General features: G+C 34.1%; 1 protein-coding gene across 4 annotated transcripts in view; it reads right to left on the minus strand.

The window, feature by feature from the left end:
• The window catches only part of Ppm1a (protein phosphatase, Mg2+/Mn2+ dependent 1A), a 43,328-nt gene that overhangs the window by 11,696 nt on the left and 8,886 nt on the right, over positions 1-22,746 (minus strand). Inside the window, exon 1 of one of the 4 annotated variants that reach the window (XR_003300458.2) lies at positions 10,229-10,318. The exons of the other annotated variants lie outside the window; for them this stretch is intronic. The gene's annotated coding sequence lies outside the window, so the exon portion shown is untranslated. Of the gene's footprint in view, positions 1-10,228; positions 10,319-22,746 lie in introns of those variants that run through there. 4 annotated transcript variants of the gene reach the window in all.

A 22,746-nucleotide genomic window follows, 5' to 3' on the forward strand; every position in this document is an offset into this window, starting at 1 on the left:
GACCTTTCAGTTTATATGAATCAGGTCCAGCATTTATAAGGACACATTGAACATTTGCAATCTTAACTAAGTTGTATGTAGGTCAATTAAGGAAAACTAAATGAATTTATAGTGCATACAAAGGTCTACTAACTCAAACATCTTAATTGAACATTCAGGAATTTCCAAAGATTAATTCCAAACTATCTAGTTTTATTCCCATTATTTATAAGCCCTCTGAAAAAGCAAAAAATGATCTACTCACAGTGCTTCAAAATTTTCATGTTCCTTGCATCAACCCTTTGCACATGCCACACCCTTTAACAAGAATCTCTTACCTCTCTACTTACAGAAAAAAAACACCATACCCATTCTTTAGAATTTAGTTCAAATTCTACCTCTTTTGTGATATTTTTCAATTTTTCAGAAAGCCAATGAATTATTACTATAAATGGTCCAGCCTCAATTTTCAAGTTGCAAGCAATCATGCGTACAAACGACAAAGCTTATTATATATAGCAAAATTAGATTAATTTCATTCTATTATTCTCATGGTAATATGTATCATTATTATGTTCTATGACCATTAGGTATAAGTTACAAAGGAGATCAAAGGGTCCAGTGACAACCTTGCTGAGAAGCTTAAAAACTTGGCTAAACCTTTCCCAATATTCATGAATTAACCCCCTGGTATGGAATAGGCCTACACAAGAGAGACAGTTAGTCAGAAATTTAGGTTGACCTACTTCAGTAATAGCTTAGAAATGTAGAAATTTGGGGTACAAGTGATCAAATGAGCCACAATTAAACTAAAGGCAATCTGAAAGGAGGATAGAATAATGAAGAGAGAATGAAGATAAAGAAGAAACAGGAGAAAAATACCTAAAAGTCAATCAGTATGTGGTCTGTGACTAGGGGATGGATGGTGATAGTAATGCTAAACTCAGAGAAAGAAGAAAATCCTTCCAGGAAGGAAATAAAAACATTTAGTTTTCCAGCTACCTTTCCCCCTTCCTTTTTCCTCCCAGGGCCAAAATTATACACAGTTTACCTACTCCTTTGCCTCCTATTAAGACTCCACTAATGGAAGGTAAATAATGAAAACTAGCTATTATCATGTATCCTTTATGAGTGGTATTTATGAGATTAATTTTCTGACCAAGGTAATATACATTAATGCAAGGGTGAATATTTTGATTGTAGAAAGGATAATTTAAGAATGCCACCTTATTAGTAGACAATGTTTAATAAGAATTCTAAATCACTGTGATGTTTATAAACATTACCTTATTTAATCTCAACAACTTTCTAAGGCAAGTACTTATGTTAACTCCAACTTATAGATGATATCAGTCAACTAAAAAATAAGTATAATGGAATAAGAACTCTCATTCAAATCTGTCTGACTATAAGGTAACATTACTAAGTCAATAGGTCTCAACTCATGGTTGTGCAATAGTGTTATCTGTGGACCTTTTGAGAAATAAGAAATTTCCAAGTCAGAATACCAAACTTGTAACCTAGGTATCTGTATATTTGCAAAATTTCACATGTGACTCTGAGGCACAGCAAGATTGCAGATCACTGGGGGGAAAAAAATCAGATATAAGGCCTAAGGTATAGAAGATAAGGGAAAAGAGACAAAGGTCAAAGAGAAAATCAGTCACCCTACATTACAAGACACTATTACAGGTTAGAAATGACAATGAGAAGTTTGACAGAAGACTCTATCATCTTAAGAAGGGGAAAAAAAAAAAAAAGATACGCGTGAAATGCATTGATTTAAACATGTTTAACAGACAAATCAATGAGAAAGAGCAGAAACAACAAATATTCGTCTCCAAATTTCAAAACAGCATAAAGTACTAAAGAAAACAAGTTATGAAAAATGGGTTTAAGTTTTGGCTCCACTATAATATATGTTATGAAGAAATACGTGTATGTGGGCTGGGGATGTGGCTCAAGCGGTAGTGCGCTCGCCTGGCATGCGTTCGGCCCAGGTTCGATTCTCAGCACCACATACAAACAAAGATGTTGTGTCCGCCGATAACTAAAAAATAAATATTAAAATTCTCTCTCTCTCTCTCTCTTAAAAAAAAAAAAAGAAATACGTGTATGTATTTTACCTATCTATCTATCATAACTGGGAATTGAACCCAGGACCTCTCAAGTGCTCTACCACTGAGCTACATTCCCAAGCCCTTTTTAAAAGTTTTTGAGGCAGGTTCTCCCTAAATTGCCCAGGCTAGCCTCGAACTGTCAACTTTCTGCTTTAGCCTCAGGAGTACTTGGGGCATGTAGTTACAGGCATGTGCCACTGCATCTGGCTTGGCTCTACTACTTCATAACAGTATAACCATAATAATTATATGACAATTTAACTTTTCTGAAACTCTTTCTCCATTTGTGTAATAAGAAGGTACTAATCTTACAGGGTTATTATGAGGATTAAAAATGAAATATTATATATACTTCCTACAGTGTCTAGCATATTATAAACACTAATATAGATGCTATTGCTATTTAATTATTATACTGTTTTTTTCCCCCCTGCCAGGGAAGGAATCAAGTCATAATAACCTTTATTCCTGGACACCAACTTGGATTACCCTTAAATCAAAAACTTCTGAATGATAAACCTTTTGTCTTTTTATTTATTTGTTTGTTTATTTATTTTGCAGTGCTGGAGATCAAGCCCAAGGAGGGCATTATGCATGCTAGGCAAGAGCTCTACCATGGAACTATATCTCTAGCCCTGAATGATATCGGATATACTTTAAAATAGACTTTAAATACTTCATTAGCAAATAGAGGAAAGCAAATTTAATACAAGATGCCATTCATGATCCATTTGGCAACATCAAAAGTTGGTAAGAGAGGCTGAGTTGTGGCTCAGTGGTAGAACACTTACCTCACACGTGTGAGGCACTGGGTTTGATCCTCAGCACCACATAAAAATAAATAAAATAAAGGTTTTGTGTTCATCTACAACTAAAAAAATACATACTTAAAAAAAAAGTTAAGAATGTTTGGAAACAGGAACTTCCCTATACTAATGGTAGAAAATAGTGAAGTTGAAGATGCACATAAGCAACAACTCAACAATTCCACTTCTAATTATATGTATCAACACCAATTTAGTGGTTTGCGTGACCTACATTTTAAAAAGATGGAATAGAGTGTATCCTGGATGACAAAGGTAAGTAAATACTATTCTTAAAGTTTCGGTTCCAGAATTACATTCTGTTTACCAAGCTGAGGTCTATATACTTCTTATTGTGGGTACAGTCAAAAAGTTTAAAATATACTGCTTTAACGAAATCCTCCCATCTGCCTAAGGTGATGTATACAATGATTTTTTTTAGAGAACTATAATAGTAAATGTTCATTAGAAGGTAGAACAAATAAAGAAGGGAATATTATTAGCAAAACAAATCGAGTTTTGCTAAATTTTCTAAATTTGAGATATTTCTCAAAAATAACAAAAGGAAATACACTGAATTATTCAGCAAAACAATTTTAAATAAATACATTTAAGCAAATATACATATTTGGTTAAAGTGTGAAAAGTGGTTGCAAGCTTCATGACGGCAGGGTCTGTGTGGTTTATTGTGTGCCCCCAGCACTTAGAATGGAGCCTAACAAACAGCAGAAGCTCATTTTTTTGAATTACTAGCTTTTCTCTAGGGAAAAAAAAGAGAGAATAGCTTCAGGAAAAGGTCCCAAAGGGGGGTTCAACTGTGTATGTAACTGGTGTTTCCTGGGCTTTTTAATGACATCCTTTAGTAACACAATCTCTGCTTCACATTTTAGTCTTTGCTTCATCTAAGGTAAATTGAATTCCTCCAAAAGTTACTTTTACTAAGAAGTCAAAAGTAATCAAGGAGCAATCAAGGAACAAGAGGAAAAAAAAAAAAGTAATAGTAGTAAAAAGCACTCAGGATTCCCTTAAACTTATTCGCCTCTAGGTGAGGTAAGATTGGGAGCTTGGATTTCTCCCTCATTCTTACTATATCCTGCATCACCACTGAACTACTAAAGATAATGATACTAGCTTAGTAATAACATCTAACATGGGGGAAATACTACTATTTAAACACTAAAGTTTAAGTTTTATGTATGTACTAACTTTAATCTTCATACAATCCAAAAGAAACTAAGCTACAGTTCTGTTAAGTCATCTACTAAAGGTTACGGCAAGTTGTTTCTGAGGGATATGAACATCAGGCCCCAGGTACGGAACTTCCCTTACTGTTTCTCTGCCAGCCCTCCTGCCTCACCCTAAATTAATCCTGCCACCAAAACTCCTCCCATGACCTGGCTCTGCTAAAACTCTATAAAACCCAGGGCCCTCAGGTGGCCTACCACCATTACCCCTGCCACACCAGATATGCCCCTCGGGTGCTGAATAAAGCATCATGATCATGAGGTCTGCCTTCATATTCTTTTTTTCTTTGTATTCTCTTTCATGTGCTTTCAGTTTCATTTGTCTCAATTCCCTTAGCTGGGCTTAGGGTGGGAGGGTGGTATTAAGACACTTGATGCCTACTAACCTAGCATCTCTCAAACTTTCTCAACTATACAATGGGTTATTAATATTTAACTCTGGGTGTTGCTGCAAGGTTTAAGTCAGGCAATGGCTGCAAATTAGCCAGAGGGCCTGGCAGAAATGAGGCACTCAGCAAATAGAAACCATTTAATTATTACACAGCTACATCTGGATTCTGATAGAGACCCTACTCTCCATTTTATAAACAAGTCCAGTAGGTATTTTCCAGGCATTCCTAAAAATATACCAAGATAAATAATTCTCTTTAGATAAAATAGGCAATTCAGAAATCTTACCCTTGGATTCTAAGTAATTTGTAAAGTTCTGCAAAGCAGCCCACTATAAGATACATAAATATAACACCTAGTTATGTAAATATAACACCAGAAGTATTTACTTATTATAAATACTATGTTTACATAGTCCTCTTGTGTAAGTGAACTAAAGATTATCTTCTTTAGTCAAGTTATTAAATTGGTATATATGTACAAATAGTAAGGTCTTACGAGATTCAATTTGCTTATGAAAGTTTAAATTAGTGTGAGAGAAATTTTAATTCTCCCCTAAAAATCTTTTTAAACATATATATATATATATATTTTTTTTTTCATTGTAGATGGACACAATACCTTTATTTTATTTGTTTATTTTTATGTGGTGCCAGGGATTGAACCTAGTGCCTCATGCATAGTAGGCAAGTGCTCTACCACTGAGCCACAATCCTGGTAAGTCTACTTTTGAGTACATGCTGGGTCTCATCACAAGTATTTTTAGTTGATCTGAATTTTCAAAACAAAATATTTGATAATCATAAGAATAAGTTCATCTTAGATATAATCAGAAAATTTGGTGAACAATGTCTTTTAAAACCAAAATTAATCCCTAAACTGAAAAAGCTAAGGCTGGCCAGGAAGTCATTTATTAAAAGTTCAGCCATTGCCTTTTATTAAGCAAAGCTGATCTAATAATCATAGAAAGTCCTGAATCTGGTTACTTGGTTTAATTCACTCAGAATTATACTGAATAATAATTTTTAAAAGCTCAATTTTACTACTTAGCTTCCTAAACAACATATTAGTTCCCCAATAACAGTGTTATTCAATTTGAGGACTGTTTTTGAAGAAACTGAATAAACTCTAGAAGGGCTTGTAATCCCAGCTAGTCAGGAGGCCAAGGCAGAAAGATCCCAAATCTGAGGTCAAACTGGACAATTTAGCAAGACCCTGTTTTGTTTTCTTTTGTTTTGTTTAAAGGCTGGGGCTGTATGTAACTCGTTGGTAGAGCACTCCTGGGTTCAATCCCCAGTACTGTAAAACAAAACAAAAAATAAAAATCCCTCTACAAAGTATTTTTCAGTTTACCTATGGGAATACTACTAATTAAAAAAAAATAAAATAAAATTCCCCTAGTCCGAATAATAGAGGACAAAATAGATACGTGTAAATGATATGGAGAAAATTAAATTCTTTTAGTAACTGATACTTCAAGACATACTTAAAGTAAGGCTCAAACATGCTAAGTACTAAAATAGTAAAAGATCACTGCTAAACAAACTAAATAACAAAATATCATCGCTAAACAAGCATTTCAGCAAAAGTGGATGCTGCTAACTCGAAGACTCCGATGAGAAATACGACAGATTTGGGAGGAATATCTACAGTAGACCTTCCTGAGCTAAAAAACCTAAAGACTGAAAGGAAATCAAGAGGGAATTATCAATCAATCAAGAGGGTATTATCAATCCTTGTTCTCAAGGATGAAGACAAATGGTCAGCTGGCCTACAGAATGCTCTTATTTACTTAGCACAGTAGTGTTGAACTTCCCAAGTCTTATGGCATAAAAATTAATACATTTACTTTGCAATCCAAGGCAGCCATCTCAAAGTTATTGTGATAATAAGCACATCACAAAATTACAACACATTTGAGGAAAAAAAAATAAATGATATGTATGGCCCTATTTTACAAAAAGGAGGTATAGAATGATCTGCCCAAGGTTACCAAACGGGTTTAGCAGTAAGGATTACAATAGGATGTAGAATCCTGGACTTGCACTACATTCTCCTCCTCAAGCAATGCAGTATATGTCCAAATGAAGTAATTGAAATCTTTCATTTTTTTTTTTTTTTTTACAAACATAAAAGGTAGGGAAGATTGTCACAATACAAAGCTGAAACTTCTTTCAGTATCATCTTTCCCTGCTTCTAAGTCTATATAATTTCTTCTCTAAATCTCTAACCTTCTAAAAGACATTCAAAAAAAAAAAAAAAAAAAAAGGAAGGAGGGGAGGAAAAGAAGAAATCTAAACTTTTTTTTGTCTGAGACTTAAAAAAAAAAAGCAGTGAATTATAATTACTATTAAGGCCAATTCAGGTATTTGGACTGAACAAAATAGAAAACAAGCAGAGAAAAATAAAAGGATATAAATACATACATATTTTTAAACTCAGAAATTTAAAAGAGGTAGACCCAGTATTTATTAGCTCCAAACTAGAAACTACCCATATCAAGACATGACATTTAATGAATAAAACAACTGCAGGCTGTCAATTTTTTTTTTTTAAAAAGGACTCTGAAAATAGGTTCATGGAAATGAAAAACAATTACTGAACTAAAAATTCCAATAGAGACAATGAATAGCAGATTGGATATCACAGAAAGAACAAAAAAATGAGTACATCATTTCAAGGGAATTCTTTTAGAACTCATCCTATCCTCTTATATTTCTATTCTTATATAGGACTCTGTTCTCATCAATGATAAATACCACTGCTAGAGCTTTGGAGTCCATGCTTCAAAGGAAATCTCAGAGTTCTTACCTATTCTTCAGAAATCCTACAATTATTATCTTCGTTTTCTCATTTCTATCAACTGGCTTTTAAATTCAAGTCTCATCCCATTAAAAATTAGTCTTCATATGACTCACTCCCCTCTAGTTACCTAATTCTTTCTTCCTTTTACAGTTAAACTTCTTGGAAAAAAGTGTTGATAACCCAAAATGTCATCTGCCCATTTGATTGGATCAAGTCCCTCCAAGTCAATGCTTAGACTCCATCTCTGTTCATAGCAGCACTCAACACAAAAATCCCTCTTCCAACACTCTTCCTACTGGCTTTTCAAGATGGTACATACTCCAGACTTTTCTCCTACCCCTAACTTTTCTTTCCATCCTTGTCTCCTTTGCAAATTCATCCTCGGTTATCCAAGCCATTGTATACTGACATTCCTCAAGTCTTACACTAGGCCCTTTTTTTCTATGCTGCTTCCTCCTAAAGCATTCTTTCACATCTCTGGCTTTTACCAGTAAATGGCACCATCAGTCAGTAAGGGGAACAGAAACCAAGGACATCTTTGACAGCTCTCTCTACTTCATTTCCCATCAGTTCTTGGGTTAAATTTCCTAAATATTCTCAAGTATGTCCACTTTTTCTGGTCACACTTTAGTCTCCAAGCTATCATCATTCTCAGCTTTCATGTTTTGTCTCTTCCACATACATGTGGGTGTCATTCCAATTCATTCTCCAAACTAAGTATAAGCCTAAGTAAACCTTTCAAAATACAAGTTTTGCCATATAACTTCTGTACTAAAAGCTTTTAAATGGTTTTTCCCACTTCTTGGGGAGAGAAAGAACTGCTCATTTTAACTAACATGAAGGCCCTGAATGATCAAGGCCCCTTACCTTCCTTCTTCTTTTTTTTTTTTGGAGTTTTTAAAAAATATATTTTCATGTTTATTTTTGCATTTTGTTTTTTTGTTTTGTTTTTTAGTTTAGGGCCTCACTTAGTTTCTTTTTTTTTCATTGGTTGTTCAAAACATTACAAAGCTCTTGACGTATCATATTTCATACATTAGATTCAAGTGGGTTATGAACTCCCATTTTTACCCCAAATACAGATTGCAGAATCACATCGGTTACACATCCACATTTTTACATAATGCCAAATTAGTAACTGTTGTATTCTGCTACCTTTCCAATCCTCTACTATCCCCCCCTCCCCTCCCCTCCCATCTTCTCTCTCTACCCCATCTACTGTAATTCATTTCTCTCCTTGTTTTTTTTCCCATTCCCCTCACAACCTCTTATATGTAATTTTGTATAAAATGAGGGTTCTCCTTCCATTTCCATGCGATTTCCCTTTTCTCTCCCTTTCCCTCCCACCTCATGTCTCTGTTTAATGTTAATCTTTTCTTCCTGCTCTTCCTCCCTGCTCTGTTCTTAGTTGCTCTCATTATATCAAAGAAGGATGATCAGGCCCCTTACCTTCCTTCTTTAGCCTCATCTTAGTTCAAACTGACCTCCCTCACATTTTCAACTCTGATCATGACTTTCTTACAGTACCTAGTACTCATCATGCTTCTTTCCTGAAAATACTTAAATGAGCATTATTTTTTTCACCAAAAAACCTATCTCATCAACTTTTAGCCTAGTTAATTTCTACTCATTCTTTGTGACACAAGCACAAGTTCGTCAGAAAAGCCTCCTTTCAATTCCCTAGGTCAATTCTCCTAGGACAGAGCATATTGTAGACTATAGACCATCAGTAAATATTTGTTTTAATAAATAAAACTAAAAAAAAAAAAACTCAGAAAATAATACACATACCCTGCCAAAAGACTTTCTGAAGGAGAAAATAGAGACTATACTCAAAGAAATTAAAAAAAAGAATTTTCAGCTGGGGGCCATAGCACACTCCTGTTATCCCAGCTAACTCTCAGGAGACTGAGGCAGGAGGATCGCCAAGTTCAAAGCCAGTCTCAGCAACTTAATGAGGCATTTAGCTATTTGGTGAGACCCTGTCTCTAAAAACAATACAGAAAAAGAGCTGGGGAAATGGCTCAATAGTTAAATGCCCTTGGGTTCAATCCCAGGTACCAAAAAAAAAAAAAAAAAAAAAAAAAGTATTTTCCAACTTAAAAAGCTAACTGGCTTAATTGCTAAAAGTCCATTTCTAGTTGATCACAACTATTCAAGGAAACAAACAAAATATCATAATGTAAAATTCCTGAGACAAACATGAGCAAATCATCAAAGAAAAGTGTATCATATTGGTATTAGCCATCTCAACTGCAAAATGGAATGCTAAGGCAATAGAGAATAGAATACTAAGAGTAACAATAATAAGTTCATGAAGGTGCCTTTACACAATCACTCAAACTATTACTTAAGTGTATATGGGGGTGCATTTTAAGGGATACAAAGCATACACTCGTATCCTTTTTATTAAAAAAACAACAACAAAAATCCAGCCAAGCAAGCATCTACTGTTTTAAAACCAAGTTTTTAATCACTATATGAATTTGTTGATATTAGCAGAAAAATTAGAAGTAACCTGAATTCTTAATAATAATAAAATAATACACTTAGAAATATTAAACCATGAAGAATTAAAGAATCACCCAATTATCTAATTTAATACTAGGGATCCACTCCATTTGTATCTTTAAAATCAAGCTGGGTATAATCCCAGAAGCTTGGGAGGCTAAGACGAGAGGATCATGAGTTCAAAGACAGCCTCAGCAACTTAGAGAATCTCTAAGCAACTCAGGAAGACCCTGTCTCTAAATTAAAAAAAAAAAAATTAATTTAAAAAAATTAAATTAAATTCTGGTATTAGGGGTCAATCCCTAATACCAGAAAAGGAGGGGGGGCAAGAAATCACCAGGAAAGCACATATGAAACAGCAGAAAAACAGAAATACCTTGACATAATAAGTTAAAAGATAGTTCTATCCAATTGTGACATCATTGGGGGCCTGGTATGCAGCTCAGTGGTAGAGCACTTGCCTAGCATGGGCAAAGCCTTGGGTTTGATCCCCAGCACTGCAAACATAACAAAACAAAAAAAACAATATGTGACACTGAACAACTCCTTTAGCTTAATATCCTTCATTGATAAATTAAGCAACCTTGTTTACTTACCAATTACTTTCTACTAAGAAATGTATAAGAAATGAAAGTGTAAAGTTCTAGGAATACCTAGGTAAATTTCATTACTAAATTAATTCCTTCCTTCCTTCCTTCTCTTCTTTTCTTTTCTTTCATTATAGATGGACACAATACCTTTATTTTATTTATTTTTTTTTAGATGGTGATGAGGATTGAACCCAGAACCTCACACATGCTAGGCAAGTGTTCTACCACTGAGCTACAACCCCAACCCAGTACACTAATTTTTTAGTCTAAAAGGATGCTGATGAATTCCCATTAAAATTTTACTCTAGGTACCAATAAGATGATTATGAGAAACAAGATTTACTTTACTACAGAAAGACTGATTTGTAAGAAACAAAAAGAGAAAAAAGAAGCTATGAATTAGGACTGCAAGTTAGTAGCCTGAATTTTTCACATATGTTGTTAGCCCCTTTCCCCCCAGAACAACATAGAACAACATGCATTCTCCGGAGTCCCCACCACACCTTCACTACATCTATCCCATTTCATTCACTTTTCCACCATGGGATCCGAGTCTGCATGATTAAAAGGGCTGGAGATGTAGCTTAGTGGTTAAGTGCCTCTGGGGCTTACAATCTATGAGACTTTTCATCCTATGAGACTTTTCATCCTATTTTTGACTAATATTGCTGTCTTATCCAAAGTGGCAAAATAAAATGATACCTGTAGCAGGCTGAATAATGGCTCCCAAAGATATCAGGTCTTAATCTGGTACTTGTTTCCTAATTTGGAAAAAAAAGTCTTTCCAGATGTGATTAAGAATCTTGAGGTGGGGAGATAATCCTGGATTATCCAGAGACCTATGAATGCAATCTTATGTCCTTAGAAGAGAGGCAAAGATTTGACACACATGCAAGTGATCTGAAGACAGAATTTTGGAGATGTTGGCCTTGAAGGCTGGAGTATGTAATTATAATACAAGGAATGCTAGCCAGATCTGGTGGTGCATGCCTATAATATAATCCCAGTGGCTCGGGAGGCTGAGACAGGAGGTATCCTGAGGTTCAAAGCCAGCCTCAGCAATGGTGAGGCACTAAAGCAACTCAGTGAGACTCTGTTCTCTAAATAAAATACAAAATAGGCCTGGGGATGTGGCTCAGTGGTTGAATGTCCCTGAGTTCAATCTCTGGTACACCTCCCCCCACCCCCCCAAAGACAAGGAATGCTGACACCCAAAAAGTAGAAAAAGCAAGGAATAGATTCTCCCCTAAAGCTTCTAGAATAAGCACATTCCTGTTGACATTCTGACTCTGGCCCAATGAAACCGATTTTTGGACTTGTGGTCTCCAAAACTGTAAGAGAATACTGCAAATGGTATCGGTTTAAGCCACAAAATCTGTGGTAATTTGTAGTATAGCAAACATGGCAACTAACAATACCCAATAGTCAAGTCCTCCTTCTGGGAAAGAAAATCTCACAAGTGAAGATGGAAGTCTGTAGTAAATTTAATTAAGTAGCAAGAGAAAAAGACAGTTTCTTCCTATGACAAGCTAATAGGATTAGTTCGCTATTACTTCTCTCAAAAAAACCTGAGAATCGCAACTAAAATGGTACTTCTATATAAATCAGCCTATTAGTTTAAATTCCAAGGAGGAACATATGAATGGTATCCAGGTATTCTGAGGAGTCAAGAAGTATCTAGTCATGCTATTTTTGGGTAAGGGAGAAAAAACTACCATCATGTAAACCAAAAACAGAAACAAAATTTATGGAACCCAAACAGACAGGTTCTGAATAAAACTATTAACTTTTAAAAGAGTACTCAGAACACTTCCATCTGATAACAATTAACAGATAATAAAAGAAAATCTTGAGATGAAAAATAAGACTGTAAAAAGTATTAATAGAGTTTAGAAAAGAAATTTAAGAGATTTTTTAAAAATCATTGTAATATTTCAAATGGCATGAGAAGAAATAGTGAGGAATGAATATCTGACAGTAAACAATCTGAAAAGGGGAAAAACAGAAATGAGAAATCATCTAGTATGCAAATAAGCAAAAAGAAACAAAAGTGGGTAGATTGGAGGAGAGAAAAAAAATGAAGCTCCAACAGCCTAATTAGTATATCATAAAAAGAAAATGAAACAATTCAAAAGGAATTAAATTCCTAAAAAAATAATCTGAAAGATATAAATTTGATGACTTAAAGGAGTCATCAAGAAACAAAATGAGGGCTGGGGTTGTGGCTCAGTTATAGAGCACTTGCCTAGCATGTGTGAGGTACTGGGTTTGATTCTCATCACCACATATATTGTAAATAAATAAAGATTCATCAACAACTTAAAAACAAAAGACCAACATCAAACCATAAATTGGTTATTTAAAAAAAAAAAAAAAAAAAAAGATAGGGTGCGATGGCACATGCCTGTAATCCAGGCAGCTCCGAAGTCTGAGTCAGGAGAATCAAAGCCAGCCTCAGCAACATCGAAGCACTAAGTAATTCAGTGAGACCCTGTTTCTAAATAAAACACAAAATAGGGCTGGGGATGTAGCTCAGTGGTTGAGTGCCCCTGAGTTCAATCCCAGATACTCCTCCCACAAAAAAAAAAAAAAAAAAAAAAAAAAAAGAATTTTCATAAGAAAATAATTCAAACAAACTAAATATGCCAAAAAATAAAAAAAAAAAAGAAACAAATCAGGCTGACCCTAGACATCTTCATAACAGACAGGCAAAATGAGGTAATGCCTTTAAATGATGGTATAATACAACAATTCCATTCCCAGCAAAATAATTTATAATGTGAAGGCAACAGAAAGACATCATAAAATATTATAGCACTGTTATTATTCATGCGGGATTTCTTTAAAAACAACCACAACAATTACAAGAACCATGTAAAGATAGATTTAAGCAACTGAGGGAAATCAAAACAAAAAACTCCAGAAAAAAAAAAAAGAAAGTGAAATGATACAGATTATCTGATGTTAATATAATAACAGACACTGGTAACAATAATGAAAGAAGAAAACCTCAAACATCTGGAAATTGCTTAAAATGCATGCTAAGCTACTTTCCATTGAGTTTATTTCTACAATTATAGGATATTTAGAAACAATATGAGAAAAAAAGTCCTATCATATTCTATGAGGTATGAGCAAACCTTATTCAGGAAAACTCAAACTATCTGGGGGTGGTAGAATAGCAGTGTATTAAGCATTCAACTCATAACACAAAACAATGAAAATAATTTACTAAACATTCAACTCAACCACCATAAACATACACAAAATAAGAAAAGCTAAAAAGAATATATTATGAAATATTAAGGTAAACCTTAAGTTATATAAGAGGAAAAATGAATAAAACAGGTAACCCACTGTTTAATCTGAGAAAAATAATTATTTAAAATTAGAGACCAAAAACCAATACACACCTGACAGAAAATTATTTGAAAATTAAAAAAAAGTCCACACTGTACAATTCTATTAATAAAATAGAGAATATGGAGGTATTGAAACAGTTCTTGGAAACAGATTATATTTGCCCCCCAAGAAGTACTGAATAAAGACTAGCAACTTTGGCAAAGAACTATCCCCTCAAAACACTTCACACTTCATGAAATATGAAAAACTTTTAAAAAGGTTAAGAACATTTCAGGTTAAAAGACATATGACAACAAAATGCAATATGTAATGGCAGGATGGGGAGGACTGCTGCAAAGAACATTACTGGGACAATTGATTAAATCTATCAAATGTATATAGATAACATCATTGTATACATGTTACAATTCATAAATTTGATCACTGAACTATTGTTACATAAGAGAATGTCCTAAATTCTTATTCTTAGGGGATATACATTTAAATATTTAAGAGTAAAGAGGCATGCTGTCCACACTGAGACTTAACTGGGTTTAGAAAACAAAAAATTAACAAACTATGCATGTACTGCCAAGAGAATATCCATATTCAGGCACACAGGGAAAAAGGTTTGCAAAACAAACATGACAAAATGTTAATAACTTGTCATTTAGGAAAATAGTTCATTGTACTTTTTTTTTTTTGCAACTTTTGGATTATTTTCAAACTGAAGTTATTAAAAATAAAAGTGAATTAGGCAAGACAATTTCAAAACCAAGATCTTTTAATCCCTAAAGCAGCTGTTTATGATTCAGACATGATTTATATACACACACAAACACATGTGTATATATATATATAAACATATTTTGCATATATATATATATATATATATTTTAGTTGTAGTCAGACACAATATCTTTTATTTATGTATTTTTATGTGGTGCTGATCGAACCCAGTGCCTCACTCAAGCTAAGGAAGTCCTCTACCACTGAGCCACAACCCCAGCCCCTAATCAGTGCATTAATCCACTGATATGGATTAACTGGGCAATAATTATAGGCAGGTAGGGTGTGGCTGGAGGAAGTAGGTCACTGGGTGTGTATGTTGGGGGTTTACATTTTGTCCCTAGTGAGCAAAGCGCTTGAGCTATTTTCCTACTTCACATCCTTCCACCATGATGTTCGGCCTCGTCTCCGGCCCAGAACAATGGATCCAGCCATCTAAAGACTGAGACCTCTGAAACTGTGAGCCCTGAATAAACTTTTCCTCTTCTACACTGTTCTTGTCGGTCTTTTGGTCACAGCAATGAAACAGCTGACAAAAACAGAAGTATACTGTACAACTCCCCAAATTACCTAGAGATCACAAACACACAAAAAAAGAACTTCCTGTTTATTTTTACAGATCCACCATAATCCTGATATAAAATCTGATGAAGCCAATCCTAAAAATATAGAACTGCCATCCAAACATGTTCATTAACATGATGCAGAAAACCGTAAGTAAAATATATGTCATAAGTCACCAAGTAATGTTCATTTTATGAATGTAGCTATGAGATCTTTTTAAATGTTCAAAGGAAAAAACATCAGGTGGTTATATCATATGCTAAAAGGGTTTCGCTATAATTTATTGCTTAAAATAATAATAATATATTTTCAAGCCACAGAGGAAACACTGTGATTGGAACAATTTGCAGGAAAGGGGAAAAAAAAACAAGGATACCTACTCTTATTTCTGTAACTCAGCAATGTCTAAAAAGACTAGTCAATGTTATAAGTCATGATAAGCCAAAAGATACAAAATTATGAGATAAAACTGCTATTTATAGGTAATTACTATGTGATAGCAAACTTGAAACCTAATACTTAAGGGAAAAAGGTTATCAGATTATAGAAAACCAAAGAGGAAAACTATTAAAACTATTAACAATTTGCACGTAGAAGCTTATGAAAAAAACAGTAATAAAATAAATAACAAATAACTCAGAACCTTTCAGAAGAGGGCTTCAGAATTAAAAAAAAAAACACTCCCCTTTCAAAGATAAGATTCAATTTTATAAACAAGATTATCTTCACTTTATCATTCCATAAATTCAATATAATCACAAGTGGGACTTTTGGGTCCCAGACCTTCAAGACATAATTCCAAAATAAAATGTTAATGAATGCCAAAACATTTCTACCAACATGAGAATTCATAACATTTAAAATAAAAAAATTTTATTACAAATTATGGTATTTAAGAGATATTGCTGGTGCAGATAAATTTATTGGTGGAACAAAACTGAGATTCCAGAAAGAGCTATAGAAACAGAGACTCAAACAAATATTATTAGTACAACTAACCTATTCCACTCCTGCCTTCCTGTGGTGGGTGAATGACTCTTTACCTCACAACTTAAACACCAGGAGATTAAATATAAGTTTGTACTAATCAAACCACACCAGCACATCTAGACAAATATTTCTATATTCTTACAGCAGAGAAGGATTTTTTAAAAATATTTTTTGTTGTTGTTGTTGTTGTTGTAGATAGACACAATACCTTTCTTTTTATGTGTTGCTGATGATCGAATCCAGTGCCTCATATATGGGAGGCAAGCACTTTGTCACTGAGCCACAATCCCAGCCCAGAGAAGGGACTTTTTTAAGGATGAAAAGACTTGACTCCAGAGGAATAAAAAGGGACTCCATGTTAATAAAACTTCTACACTGTGAAACCAAGCTCATAAACTTGAAAAGAAAACACACCTTGGACTATTTACAATACATAGAAAGAGTTAATATTCCAAATAGATAAAAGGTTCTTATGTGACAACAAAAATGAACACTTTAAAGGAAAAGAAATGGGCGAAGAACAAGAACAGTGATTCAATGAATAATTTTTTAATGCAAATAGCTAATAAATATATGAAGCAGTGATTAACCTAACTAACTATTAAGCACACATTTATTTTTTACATAATACCCTCTCCAATATAATTTTTAATGCCAATCATTGGCAAAGGAGTAGGGCAATCTGCATCTTTCTGAAGGATATACTAAAACAATGAGTAACATAAAATGGTTAGATGTAGGTTCTTAAGAAAATTAAGACCTGGACATTGCAGTGCCTCTGAAGCCCAATGCCTATTAACTAATTTCTCTGTGCATGTTGACCCTGACTAAGGCATTAGGGAGAGTTCTCTAATATCAACATTCATTACACTGAGAATCAGAAAACATCAGCAAAATAATGGTGCCTTAGTCCCACATAGCAGAGCTTAATCTTCTGATAGTTTATGGTGTTTTGTTTTGTTTTTGTGGTGCTGGGGATTGAACCCAGGACCTTGCACTACATCCCTAGTCCACAGTTTGTTTTCTAAAACATTCTTACATTACAGCAGCAATCCTTCAATTCCCACGTCTTATTTTGGTTAGAGGTACAAGTTTTCTTACAGGGTCTCTAAGTTTCAGTTTTTAGAGCCAGTATCTCCAGAAATGTCCTTCCCAATTTACCTTAGGAATAAAAATATTTTCCCAATTCCTCTGTTTCAATATTTTTTAAATGAAACTCAATCCTGTACATTAGCTAGTTAAATCAACAAATACTCTTTAAGTTTCTTCTATAATATAGGTTACATATAAAACAATTATGAAGATTCATATAAAAAATCTTTTATAAAGGAATCTTTGTTATCAAAACAAAGAATACATGCATATTTTATGAACTTAGTTTTCATTACTAATAAATATTCATTTAAGTAAAAAAAAAACATTTTACCCTGTTAAGCAATGAATCTCAATTAGTATTAAAAAAAATACAACCTATCTTCACTACCTGCTTTCTCTGGAAAAAAAATTGTATACATAATATCTAGGCAAGCTGGGTAAGTGGTACACACTCTGTAATCTCAGCAATCTGGGAGGTTGAAGCAGGATTCCAACCAAGTTCAAGGCTAGTCTCAGCAATTTAGCAAGAACCTGTCTCAAAAACAAAACAAAAAGCCGGACTGAGGATATAGCTCACTGGTAGCACTCCTGGGTTTGATCCCCAATATTGGGGGAAAAAATCTGAGCAACATTTCTGATACAAGGAACTGAATAGGTTTAAAAATATAACATCTAAGTGGTCAAATACAGGTAGTACTAACAGTTTCCAAGAATTCACACTCTCTTCCCCACAAATTTAGTTTGATTACTATAGGACTTCATAGCTGTATGATTTCTGACTCTGCTGGGGGCACTTGTACTGATGGCTCCTAGTAATTGTGATCCAACCAAAAAGTCTCTGGTCTATCAAACCAAGCAATTTCTCAATTAGCTCCATTTTCCTGGACAATGATAGACCTCTCTAAAGCAATGAACATGGGCAACACTCAGAAAGACTTCTCCTACTCTAACTTGAAAATCCCAGAATAGTATCATTCAGTTCTCAGAGATTTCTCTGAATAATAATCTCAAGGTTATACTGGTTTCCTATTCTGCACTGGCTCCAACCTGATGATATTGGAACAACCCAAAGAGAATGCATGACTTATAGTTCAACTTCAAAATTCTTCCACAAAGTTTTAGAAAGAGAATAACTGAAGGATGCTAAATCTCTTCAAAGAAGGGAGTTACCCTTTGTGCATCATTGGCATATCACTACAATTCAAAATTAAGAACTGAAAATTTTTAAAATTTCACCTATCTTCTTATCCTACCATACTACATTTCTGCCTCCCTCCCCCTCCCCTCCCCCATTTAGGTCTCATTCCTTCTTAAATGGTCTCCAAGTTTTCTTCTGGTCTCCATTGTATTGTATTTTCCACAAACTTAGTATCCTTGAAATGAGAATATTCTTTTCTAATCTTGTTCTTACCAATTTGCCCCTCCCCCAGCCTGAATAATCACTTCTGTTCCCTTCTTGTTTTTAATTTTTTTTCTTTCTTGCATTTGGTAACCCAGCTGCAAAAGGAAACCTATTTCAGTGAATCTAGGCAAGTCTGAATTTGAAGTAGAAAAGAAATAACATCTACAGTGGCATTTTAGGCAAAGCTGAGACTACAGAGCAACCCACAGTGAAAGCACCTCCGAGAGGAGAGGATTAATGGCAAATATTCTTTTAAGTTACAAATACTAGTAGTGATGAGATTGAGCCTTGGTTTAAATTTGAAAATAGCATTCTACCACTGAGCTACTTTCCCAGCCCAAAAGTATTACTGTGATTTTATGATTTTCTTATATTTTATTTTACATAAAAAGGTTAAAAATAACAATAAAGTATATCAATTAATATTTAAAATAGCTATACTATATTAATTTTTCCAACAGTTAAAGAAGTTACCTGAAAATGTCTTGGCTGCCAAATATTTCATCTTATAGCTTCAACTAAGTATTTACTTTATTCAATTAAATATTTACTTACCCTCCTCTGACTAACTAAACTTCACTCAAATGATTCTAATACAAATGAACTTTGAGTTAGATGTGCCCCAAAGCTTAAAAATAAAAATTCAAAAATAAAACTAAAATCAATCAAACCAACCAAAATAAGACAAATTCTACTTTTGTTAAAGATCATTTTTCCCTACCCCCAAATTATTAAAAAGTAATCAGTCTTTGCTAAAACAAGTAAAATCTTGCAAGTGATCAAATCATAGACAGTTTGTACCAATCTTGGCAACAGTTTTTGTTTCACAAAGTGCATGTAACAAAGCCTTGCCACTGTCATATTTCTTTCTGTTTCATTCTTTTAAATGTCTCAGCTTCTAGGCATGTGCTGAGAGATCTGAATTACATATTGAATAAGGTAGAGGTCTCAAATTTATACAAAGGTATGTTCTACATAATTTTTAAAAGTAAATTTTATAGGGGCTGGGGTTGTGGCTCAGAGGTAGTGTGCTGGCCTACCATATGTGAGGCACTGGGTTCAATCCTCAGCACCACATGAAAATAAATAAAGGTATTGTGTCCACCTACAACTAAAAAACAAATATCTTTTTTTAAAAAAAGGAAATTTTATAAGTACACTATATAATTGCCTGAAAAATATCAATGCTAAATTTACTTGGAGGGCTCTAGTGACTATAAAAATTAGATACTGACCTATTTTCATTAACAAGTATGGTAAAAGCAAACTATTGAAAAGATTTAGATGGCACAGAGCTATTTCATCTTTAAAATTTTCTAGGAACATTCCAGTATTTATAATCTCAATTAGCCTCATCTCCTAACTAATTTAAGTTTATCAATTATGGATAATTTGCTACAAATTCAGAAGTGGATTAAATTCCTAGTTTGCTTTTTAATCCTTGCACCCTTGAAGATGCAGACTCTGACTGACCCAGAAAATAATAGCTGACTTTCTGGGCCAATTCATCCTTTTTTACTTTTGCTTAAAAAAACCCTTCAGACAAACATTTTATAAATATTTGCTGATAAACTTGTATTTTAACTTGAAAGAAGGAAAAAATGTTATTATACATTTAAGATGGGAAATGATTCATTCACACACATGGAGCTTCTAAATATTTTACACATATGAAATGTCCCTGTTGGAAAAAATGACCAACAGCATTTGCCTCTGACAGACTTCTGTTGATATAAATCTAACATTCTTTAAGAATCATTCACTGAATCTACAAATTGTTGGCAAACAAGATGCTTTGTGTATAGGGAGATGGGTTCTGGGGAAGTAAGCAAAAGTAAAAATAAAATAAAGTAAGTTAAATTTTTATTTAGTACCTTAAAAAATTATATCCAGCTACCTCCTAAACTTGAATAGTCTAAGTGAACCTGGCAGCTGAAAATGAACTTCTTGAGTTCCTTTCATTTTCCTCATCTCAAGAAATCGATCAGCCCTTAGCTTACAGAATCATATATTTTCCTTATCATAGCACTTCTGTGTGAATTCTCACTTTAGATTTAAAACCCATGAAGGAAGAAATCATACCTTTTTTATTCATATTATTTAGTACATAATGACACTTGATAAATGTGTGGGAAAATGAATGACAAATATCAGTTGTCAAAAAAAGCTTGTCAGCAGTGCTTTTTCTACAGAGAAAAAGGTATTCTTCATAGAAGTTGACCCACCAACAAGCTGTATCCTAGTATTTCCATTTTGTTTATTCTATATAATAAATTGTTCCAGTTTTGCTTTTTCCCTACAAAAATATTCATGACAGTTGCTAATAAGAAAATATTTGGACCCGGGCTGGGGTTATGGCTCAGTGGTAGAGCGCTTGCCTACCATGTGCAAGGCACTGGGGTTCAATTTTTAGCACCACATATAAACAAATGAATAAATAAATGTCCACCAATAACTAATAAAAAATTAAAGACAATATTTGGACCCAAAAGCAAATCTGCGGCTTGCTAATAAAACATTTGATTCAAATGACTGTTTATCAATAACACAATGTATAAACTGTGGGATGACCACAGAACAAAAGCTGCCATTTCTAAGATAGGCCCCTTGACATCCCAAATAGACTTACAGACAAGAATAGTTTCTACTGCTTTACAAAACAGTGAAAAGTTTATTTATTCTCTATTTAACATTCTGAAGCATGATGGCATGCTACAAAGATGGTTTTCTAAAGCCTGGTAAGTTCTGAGATTCTATTTAGAAAATAAAAACTACAACAACAAAGAAAATAAACATCCATATCTTGTTATCTTTTATCATTAATACTTTCATTTCTGAATTCTAATAACAAAGGCAAACAAGCAACATCTCCTATTATACCAAATTTGATGAAATTTTCTGGTACTCATGCTAAACAAAAGAGAATCTAAGAATTCTGAGAATCTAAGACAAAGTTGGTCACAAATTATGTTTTTAATTCTTTGAGACAGTACAACAGAACTTTGAGTAACTTTTTTTTTTTTTTTTTTAATCCAGGACCTTCTGCATGCTAGGCAAGTGCTTTAACAGTGATCTAAATCACTAACCCTTTTTAGAATTTTTAATTTGAGACAAGGTCATGCTATGAACTATGCTCCAGTCTCCTGAGTACTGGGATTACAGGCGTGTACGGTTCCCAGATGAATAGCATATTATTTAACTAAAATAATTAAGCTACACATATCATGATGAAGTTCATCTACATCCCTGAGTTAGGCATACCATAGGTGAATACAAAGCACTAGTCTAAATTTTAAAAACCAGATTATACATGACCTATGCTTTCTCACAGTCTACTATATTTCTGGCTTATATTCAATTTTCTCTACTATGAATTCCTCATAGAAATGAGTAGAGGCCAGGAGCCATGGCACCTACCTGTAATCTAGCTACAAGGGAGGGTGAGGCAGGAGGATGCCAAATTTGAGGGCAGCATGGGCAACCTAGCAAGACTCAACAACAAACAAAAAAGGTTGGGGATATAGCCAAATGGTAAAGCAACCCTGGATTCAATCCCCAGTAAGTACACATATTCATACACATAAAATCTTCTTAAACTAAGAATTGCACTGGAACAAAGAACCAATGGAGTTAGGTGAAGTGGCAAACAACGACTGTAATCCCGGCGATTCCAGAGACGGAGGCAGGAGGATCCCAATTCAAAGGCAGCCCTAGTGAGGCACTAAGCAACTCAGTGAGACCCTGTCTTTTATTTATCTACCACTGTCTTTAAATAAAATGTAAACAAGGGTTGGGGATGTTGCTCAGTGGTTAAGCACCCCTGGGTACAAAACAAAACAATGGAATAATTTATAGCAGTGATCATAAATAAAAGCCCTAAGACAAAACTAAAAATGGTTTGCAGAACTAATTGTATTATACCTATATATTAGATTTTTTTTTTTTTTGGTATCTCTCTTCTTGGTGACATGTACTAAAGGAAGCTGACATGAGATGATAATGAACTTTTCAAATTTAGGGTACAATATCATCACAAGATTCACTCACTCTCTCTCCCTCTGTGGGGCTAGAGTTGTGGCTCAGTGGTAGAGCACTTCCTGACACGAGTGAGGCCCTGGGTTC

The sequence above is a fragment of the Urocitellus parryii genome, chromosome 6, assembly GCF_045843805.1.
Source record: "Urocitellus parryii isolate mUroPar1 chromosome 6, mUroPar1.hap1, whole genome shotgun sequence".
Classification (NCBI taxonomy): domain Eukaryota; kingdom Metazoa; phylum Chordata; class Mammalia; order Rodentia; family Sciuridae; genus Urocitellus; species Urocitellus parryii.